Raw genomic sequence first — 9,108 nt, forward strand, 5'->3', positions numbered from 1 at the left:
TTTTAAAGCAAACCTGTGAGTTTACCTCCATTTTTGTTTCAGAACGTTATTTGGACAAGATTTACCATCACCTAAAAATGTGTCTTTCCTTAGGATCAGTATTTCCTTTGAATTTGTAGCTTAGGTATGAAAAGTTGACCCTCCCTTCTGTTCCCTCCCCCTACTCCTCCCTCTTCTTCACCCTTCTAAAGCTTGGGCATCAAAGGCTTGATCAGCAGTTAGTGGTGCTACTTCAGAAGGCAGCAGAAATGTTAGTAGCTGGTGCCTAGCTGGAAGAAGTAGGTAACTGGGGATGCACTTCTAAAGGATGTACCTAGTTCCTCATCCCTTTCTTTCTCTTGTCTCCTTCCTGCCAGGGTTTAAGCATCCTCTGCCCCGTGTTCCCATATGATGGCCTCACAGCTGGCCACAGTCAACAGAGCCTTTGAAACTCTGAGCCACAACAACTCTTTCTTTTCTTCTTTATGTCAGGTATATATATTTTTCTTCTTTACAGCCATAAGAAGTGTGTCTAAGGCAGAATGGAACAAAGTTTAGTTTCTTGGCCCATCACAGTAATGGGAAAAAGTCCAATGTGGTCATGATGGTCTCTACCTGCTCCTGAGTGTGAGCAAAACTCGTGACTTGCCTCAACTAATAAAATATGACAATTGGGTTTTACATTCCATTGCAAAGAAGAAAGGACTTTGTAAGTGTAATTAAGGTCCTAAACAGTTGACTCTGAATGAAAGAAAGGGAGATTCTCCCGTATAGCCCGGGCTCAGACAGATAAAGGCATGTCCGTGCATGCTTAGGTAGGTGTCCATGTGTATGTCTGCCATGTGCTGTGTTCTTGGGAGTCAGATTAAATAGGTGTATCCTTGGCCCAGAGCAGACCATGTAGGGGAGAGTGGCTGGACTGTTAGCCGCAGTTGAGGTCTTTAAATGAGAACTGGATCTTCTCTAAAGAGAGATTGAATATGTTTTTCCATTGCTGGCTGGAAAGAAGCAAACAAGGAAAGCAATTGTTCTAACAGCCTAAGGAAGCTTAGAAAGAGATCCTTCCTCATCAAGCTTCTAGATGGGAGTGTGGCCTGACCAATACTGGTTTAAGCATGCTGTGACTTAGACAGGGAGCCCAGTGGTCTGTGTCTAGACTACCAGTACTACTACATAGTGTTATTATTTAAATGTCGTAGACAGTTTCACACATACACAAAACACACCTTGCCCACTCGCATCCCCCACTTCCCAATCACCTCACCAACACTCTCCCCACAAATCTCTCTTACACGCATAGCATTTACTTTGTTTTGTGACCCACTGAGATTACCCAAGGCTGTCTGTGCGACCATGAATTTGGAGGCCAGTGGTCTCAGCAGTGGGTACTCAACTAAAGACAGTAGTTCCTCATCTTGCAGGGTCAATCACTACCAATAGTTTAGAGGTAAAAGGTAGAGCCCAGGGAGCCCTCCCCACCCCCTCTTCTTTGACTTATTGTTGATAGAAATGATTTTTTTAAGATTTATTTATTTTATATATATGAGTACACTGTCATTGTCTTCAGACATCAGAAGAGGATATTGGATCCCATTACAGATGGTTGAAGGCCACCATGTCATTGCTGGGAATTGAACTCAAGACCTCTGGAAGAGCAGTCAGTGCTCTTAACCGCTGAGCCATCTCTCCAGCCCAGAACTGATCTTACATGGGTGGGTCTGATACAGGTAACTATAGTAGTTGAGGGTTAATAATTGCAATACTTGTATTGAGTCTAGAGAATGGTGTTTCATAGCCTTTACTCTATAGTCTGGCTCTTACTTCCCACATTTTCCTCTGCAATATTCCTGAGCCTTAGAGGAGATGGTGTTCCTGTCTTGCTTCAGGCTGGACCCATAACCATTGCTTATTTTCTGTATCTTGACTGAATTCACCACTGTCCTTTGTTTGGAGGGACTTCCCTTACTGAATGGGAGTCACTCTTGTCTGTGGATATAAGCATAGATATTTCAACGGCAATTCACTGCTTTGTCAATTTAGCTAAACATCAGGTACACATTCCCTGCCTACCTGAGCCTATGAACTCCCCAGGCCTGAGTTGTTAGCCAGACTTATAGATCTAAGAATAGGTCAGCCTCTCACCTCTCCAACTTCTTTCCCCTGGAGCAGCTGTGCTCAGACTTCAGATAGTCAGAAGCTCTGAAATAGTAAATAGATGTTGTTTAACTTAAAAATGGGGGTGGGGATGGAGAGATGATACTGTGGTTAAGAGAGTATAATGCTCTTTCAGAGGACCTGAGTTTGGTCTCAGCATCCATGTCTGATGGCTCACAACTGCCTGTAATTCCAGACCCACAGGGATCTGATGCCTCTGGCCTCCTGGGGATACCTGCACTCACATACTCATATGCACCCCCACATCCACATAATTAAAAATAAAATATATCTTTTTAAAAATTCTTAAACTTTTTAACATTTGTTTTACTTTATGTGTATGTTATGATGTGTGTGATCTGTATGTATTATGTGTGATATATGTGTATATGATTTGTATATGTGATATTTGTGTGTGTGTGTGATGTATGTGTGCATATGTAGTGTGTGTGAGAGAGAGAGAGAGAGACAGAGAGAGACAGAGAGAGAGACAGAGAGATATGTTTGTGCACATATAGGCACACATGTGGAAATGTCAGAAGATAAGTTTCAGGAGTTCTGACCTTCTACCACATACATGGATTCTAGGGATCCAACTCAGATTTCAGGTTTGATGGCAAATGCTCTTTTCTAAGCCACTACATGTGGATAATTTGTTACCTCTTGTGTAAAACTGTACAGTATTCCCAGTTCCTCTGATTTGGGGTTTAAGAATAACTTATCCTATGGCAACTCTTTTCTGCTATAAAGAGTAGTTTGACCTGTTGGCATATGCCTATAATCTCAGGAGGCAGAAATAGGAGGATCACCATTGAGTCAATAGAGGGTACATGGAGGGGTGTGGGGTGGGGAGAGAGAGTAATGGAGTCATGGTGTGGTGGACAGTTTGGGCCAGTTGCCCTGTGTTGCTTCTAGATGCTCAAATCTCACCAGCCAGTCAGCATGTCAAAATAAGAGGACCAGAGCCTTCAGGACACCCCTCGCCCCGAGTTTGCCTCAGAAGGCTTCCATCCCAGGAGGGTTTTGAGAGGTTTTGTTCAACAGGCTGGTTCCTGGGGAAGAAGGTGGGTGCCTTGGTAGCTGACTGCTATAGGTCTGCCCCTGCTCCTACAGGCTCGGAGCTTCCTCTCTGAAAGAAAGGCTCCTCCTCCCACATCAGCTTCATTGCAAAGTTTGTTTCTTCCTCTCAAAAGCTCTGTCCTTGAACCTCTTCTCTGTCTGTCCTCATAATCTTAATGACCTCATGTAGTCTCGTGGCCTTAATACTGATGCCTCGGTGACTGTCAAATGTGCATGCTGTTGGCTGAACCTTGCTGCTTACTCATCTTTATCAGTAAGCATTTTGAACTTCAGATGACAAAAGTTGTCCAGCCTCTTGTTCTTCTAAATCTGTCCCTGCTGTGGTTGGTGGCATCACCTTTCCTCCCTCTGACTCCTTTCTCTGCCCTCTTCCACTCTATCAGTAAATACTATTGACTCTACTTCAAACTGTAACATCAGGCAACCGTTTCTTACAATTGGGGCTAAGTGCCACTAAGATGAATGTGTGCACTGGTCTCTGCCCTGTTCACCTCCAGAAGTGTAAAAGTTTTAACACCTCTATACCCTCCAATACTACTGATCTGCAAGGGGTGTTCTCCTGATTTTAAAGTACATCAGCGCTCATCCTCTGACACATCTATCTTTCTTAAAAACTTTGGCTACCTGACTGTCCTCTGCTGGCCATCCCAGGCATCAAGTATAAGTTCAGTGGTTAGATTAGCAATCTTCCTAATGCTGTGTGACTTTTTAATACAGTTCCTCATATTGTGATGACCCCACCACCACCAAAAAATTAATTTTGTTGTTACTTCACAACTATGGCTCTGCTACTATTTTAAATCACAATATATTTAGCTAATATGCAGGATATCTTAAATACAACCCCTAAAAAAGGGGTTGTTCAGCTCCCTAAAGGGGTTACAAATTTAGTTCGGTGCACTGATCAATCTCCGAGTGACCAGAATAGTGCTTTACAAACAGTAGACCCTTAAACATTTTTTAACTCAGATCTCGTGCTGAAAAGATGTATGTATGGGTTTAAGGTTGTGGCAAATGAATTAGAGTTAGGGCTGTATCCTGGTCTTTCTGTACATACCAAAGTAGAAGCTGTCTTGATGCAATACTGCTTTGCTTGTGGCCTTGTTAAAGCACAGAAGGTTGTACATACTATTGCACACTATTCTCCATGCTCCCTCCATGCTGCCCTAGTGTTTTGTTAAATGGATTGTTTGGTTTTTTTTTAAGAGCCATCACCTGGTATGTTTTATTCACTAATAATCAGTGACCTCTACTAACTTATGCTGAACTCTAAAACTTAGTACGTTAAAAAGGTGCTTAATTGCCAAGTTCAAGGTTTATTCTTTCAATGTAGCATAAACAGAATATAATGGTGATGGGTCTTTGTTTGTTTTTATGCTGGGGTCTGGATCTTTGTTATGTTCTACCACTGAAATCCCCCAATTCTGAGAAGGTTTTATGGAGGTCCTTCTTTTAAATGGGAGAGTTTAAAGATGCAGTGCAAATAAGGAGAGCAAATAATTTTCAGGAGATTGAAAACAAAAGAAATGAAGAATAAAGGAAAGTTAGAGCAGTCTTTGTTATAGTTTCAACGTTTACCCCTCTAACTTCAATGCTTTTAAGAAAGCAGTAAACCTTACGCTGTAAGATAGCATTATCACACTGTAACTGTCCTGTTTGCACAATTCTGTGCTTCACAGACCATATCAGTGTGTGGCACAGTGATGGACGGTGTTTAACAACATTCTCATGATGACATATGATTCTCCCCATATGTTTTGGTTCAGCTCCTTATAAGACCCAGGCATGAGCCCAGGAGTGAGAAGTAGTCCTGTTAATCCTTCTGACCACTAAACACAAACGAGCCATGGAGTTTCTATGCACTTTTAGCTGGAGCCTCAAAAGGGGGAACAAGCTGTCCTCTCTATTGTAGGCAGCCTCACTACAAACACACGAGAAGCTGCTTGTAGATTTATTTCATGCTTACATTTTATACCTGGTCTGTATTTAAGGAAGTTTTGAAGTGATGTTGTACAATTAGTATTCGTGTAGGTACTGTGTATGTATAGCCAACTATGATAAATCTAGTTTGATGTCCTTCCAAGGATGTGCATTAGGTAATATGTCCTGTAAGGCAGGTTATTTACTGGCTTCATTCCTCAGTTTCTTTCATTTGCCAAATAGTTATTAAACCTAAAAAAAAAAAAAGAAAACCACAAAACAGAATTTTCTCCAAAGACAAAATGAGCACACAGACAGAGCAGAGATGTGGCTAGAGTGGCCTAAAGGGAGTGGGACCCGGGGAGGGGGTGGGGGGAAGGCGAGGCATAGGCTTCTTCTACTCAGCATCCACTCACACACATGCATTCAGTGCAGCCGCAGCCCCTGAGATGCACAGTTAGCCCAGCTGGAAATAAGAAGGCTGCTCTCTAAGTTCACTCCAGCTCTAACATTTTGTACTTATTAATTTGTTATTCTATTATTTTCTGCAGTCACTGAAACATACCATCCCTTATCACCACTGACAGAGAGAGACAGACAGACAGAGACAGAGACAAAAAGACACACATACTCAGAGAGACAGACACACAGACTAAGAAACAGACACAGTAACAGTGTTTTGGTCTTACAATTTAAATCTCCAAAGAATGGGTCTAAGAATTCAAAACACATTTTTCACAGCTTTGATATTGATTTTTCAAAATTTCCATTTCACCTCCAGAGTTCAGTTGAAGCTCTTACAGTTTGCTGAATTAACCTCAACACGTTGACTGCTTCCCAAATGCTATGGTATACAGTTTGGCACTGTGTCTTAATAAACAGGCCACACCTGGGAGCTGGTGGGAACTCAAACATTGGAGAACATCCACAACAGATGGCGAAACAACTGAGGCCAGGTGGGCTTCTTGTTTAATGACCATCTGAATTAAGTTCAGTTAATTTGACATGTCTCTAATTATCCCTAGCAACTGGGCCCACTACTCTGTTTTAGAAGTTTAGGTTTATATATTACATATAAACTTATCATAACAAGCCCATCTGTGACCCAAAGCTCACATGTGGCCTTGAATACAGCCAGTTCTCATTTTTTTGATTGAGCTCTTAGGAACCTTCAAGGCAGTCCTCTCCAGTGCTCTGCCACCTACTTTTCTCAGATTTGATGACATTTCCCCCTTTACTTTCTGCTAGGTTTTTTAATTAATAAAGAAAGCTTCTAGACTAATATAATATGCTTATTTGCACAGTATTCAAAACTCAAGAATGTCTAGACCCATGTAGTGGCAGATGCCTGTAATTCCAGCACTACGTAAAAATAACATTCTTTTTCTAGGGATAGAAATCATACAAATGATATTTAAGAAACAGCATTAACTAATATGTCTGTTTAGTACTTTTATAGAACATGGTAAAAAGTCATACATTGTTCATGATATGGTCCCATCTTTATAGTTTCTATTTTAACTATATTTGTTCTGATTTCTTTCATCTAAATAAAACACCGTATCTGTTTTCACTTTCTCTAACCTTTACAGTGTCATTGATGGTAACAAAAATACTAGACCTCCCAGTCCATCCACTGTGATGAAAGCTTCCTCTGGATTTGTGCAATATGCACAATCCTTCTTGGATGAAGTCAGCCCTCATGAAAAGAGATTGGACAATGGGAAATGATGTATTTCTGTGCGCTAAAGAGTTGGCCTTGATGTTATGCAAATATTTCTCATCTGTGCCTCTTTATATACCAAACAATGACTTCCCCGGAATCCACTTTAGAATGGCTGTATGTTTTCTCTCATCCTCTGAAGGCTTCCTGTGTTTGTGAACTTTCAAACCAGCAACTGCAGCCTCAACATCTGGACCCTCCCACCTTAGGGGACATTAATTAGCTGATAGTATCCAGTAACTAATAGAGGCCAGAGTAGAAAGGAAGAAAGGGTTGAAATGGTTCAGGAATGTAGCAGTTGGCTGGCAGGCAGCACCTCACAACTGGCCATGGCTGACATGGATAATACTGTTGCTCCCAGAATTGAGCTGTAGTACCAGGAACATACTCCCCCCCACCCGGCCTCACCCCTTCACCCCCACCCATCTGACACCCCTTGCCACTACCCTGTGCTTGTCTGCCGGAGGGCTGGGGGCCATTATCAACTCCCAGCTGTCATTTGATCTCCATCTGGCTGCTGTCATTAGAGATGCCTTTTATCGTTTGCCAGAAGTGTAAAGCTGAAGACGGTTCTGTTTCTCACAGATCTTTGCTTCTGGCCCTTGCTTTTCTACTTTTCAAATGATTCTGTCTGAATGTTTCCCATCATTGGCAAAAGAGGACTCACTGGAATATTTAACCACAAGTTATCACGCTTCTTGCTAAGTGAACCACACTTAATGTGTTAATGATCATGTGTGTGAGCACAGATGCATGTGGGTCACGGAGAGCATATTGACGTCAGTCTCCGGTCATCCTGTTTGAGACAGGATCTCTTGTTTGCAGCTGCATATGCCAGGTTAGCTGGTTATGTGGATTCTTTGCCTACTTTCAGGGGTTAGAGATTCTCTCTACCACATCTGGCTTTACATGGGTTCTGAAGATGTGAACGCAGAAACTTACACTTGAGCACTTTGTCCCCTGAGCCATTTTCCCAGTCTTGGCAATGGGACTTTTAAAATAGAAGTTCTAATGTCTGTCACTTTGTTGACTTCAAATACAGTTTTCAATTTAGTGTGATTTTTAAATTTCATATATAAATGTGAGCTTTGCTAGTATGAGCTCATGCTGTGTCATGTTTCTGAGGTTGTAGATCATGACAACCTAGTCATGCAATGATGCAGTTTTCCCCAAGTTAAAAAAATAAGTCCAATGAACCACAGACTGGGTTTTTTAATAGTTTAACTATCTGAGGATGACAGAAGAGCAAATTCTGAGATGATACTTTATGTACTGCATCAACTAACTATTCTACTCCCAGCCTAATGATTTAGTGCTGTGATCTTCTGGTAGCTAGGATTCAGGTCTCAATCAAGGAAGCTCTTTAGGGAGTGATTTCACATTACACATATGCTGCTGCAGAGAATGCTGGGTATCATAGGCTCCAGACATCACCAAACAAATGTAGAACCCTTGTTCTATGTAGCAAACTAATCCTTTAGGAGATAATTATAAAGAATCTTTAAGTATGTTGTTAGTACACAGTTTATTTACAAAATTAAAACATAAAACTTTCTGTCCAACTCAATGCTATGTATGTATGTAGAAGTAATTAGGAAGACCACATGTTAAAATGTAAGCAGTGCTCCTCTGAGTGTAGAATCACAAGTTATGCTGGGGTTTTTTTTCTTCACATTTTTTATTGATGTTTTCCCTAATAAACATATTTTACTTAAGACATTTTAAAGTGAGGCTAGAGAGATGTTCAGCAATTAAGAGCACTTGTTGATCTGGTAGAAGACTTGAGTTCAATTTGCAGCACCCACAAAGTGTCTCACAACTGTCTGTAACACCAGTTTCAGGGACCTGACACCCTCTTCTGGTCTCTGTGAACACTGCACACACATGATACACAGACAAATCACACATACATATAAAATAACAAACTAATTATTTTTTGATTAAAATGTTTTTGAGGCAAAATTTATCTTCAATGAAGCACAAGATGCTTGTATAACCCAATAAAGATATAAGGCCAACACCAACAGATTGGGAAAGGATTTTTACCAATCCTAAGTCTGATAGGGGACTAATATCCAATATGTACAAAGAGCTCAAGAAGCTGGACTCCAGAAATTCAAATAACCCCATTAAAAATGGGGTACAGAGCTAAACAAAGAATTCTCAACTGAGGAATACCAAATGACTGAGAAGCACCTGAAAAAATGTTCAACATCCTTAATCATCATGGAAATGCAAATCAAAACAACCTT

At 41.0% G+C, this 9,108-nt stretch overlaps 1 long non-coding RNA gene across 2 annotated transcripts in view; it reads left to right on the forward strand.

Annotated features, from left to right (window-relative positions):
* The window catches only part of LOC115031338, a 28,150-nt gene that overhangs the window by 5,370 nt on the left and 13,672 nt on the right, over window positions 1-9,108 (forward strand). Inside the window, exons 3-4 of one of the 2 annotated variants that reach the window (XR_003836973.1) lie at window positions 357-471; window positions 1,547-1,573. This is a non-coding gene — a long non-coding RNA (uncharacterized LOC115031338). Of the gene's footprint in view, window positions 1-356; window positions 472-1,546; window positions 1,574-9,108 lie in introns of those variants that run through there. The other variant, XR_003836974.1, reaches the window with a different exon arrangement.

This window comes from Mus caroli, chromosome 6 (assembly GCF_900094665.2).
Source record: "Mus caroli chromosome 6, CAROLI_EIJ_v1.1, whole genome shotgun sequence".
NCBI classification, from domain to species: Eukaryota; Metazoa; Chordata; class Mammalia; order Rodentia; family Muridae; genus Mus; species Mus caroli.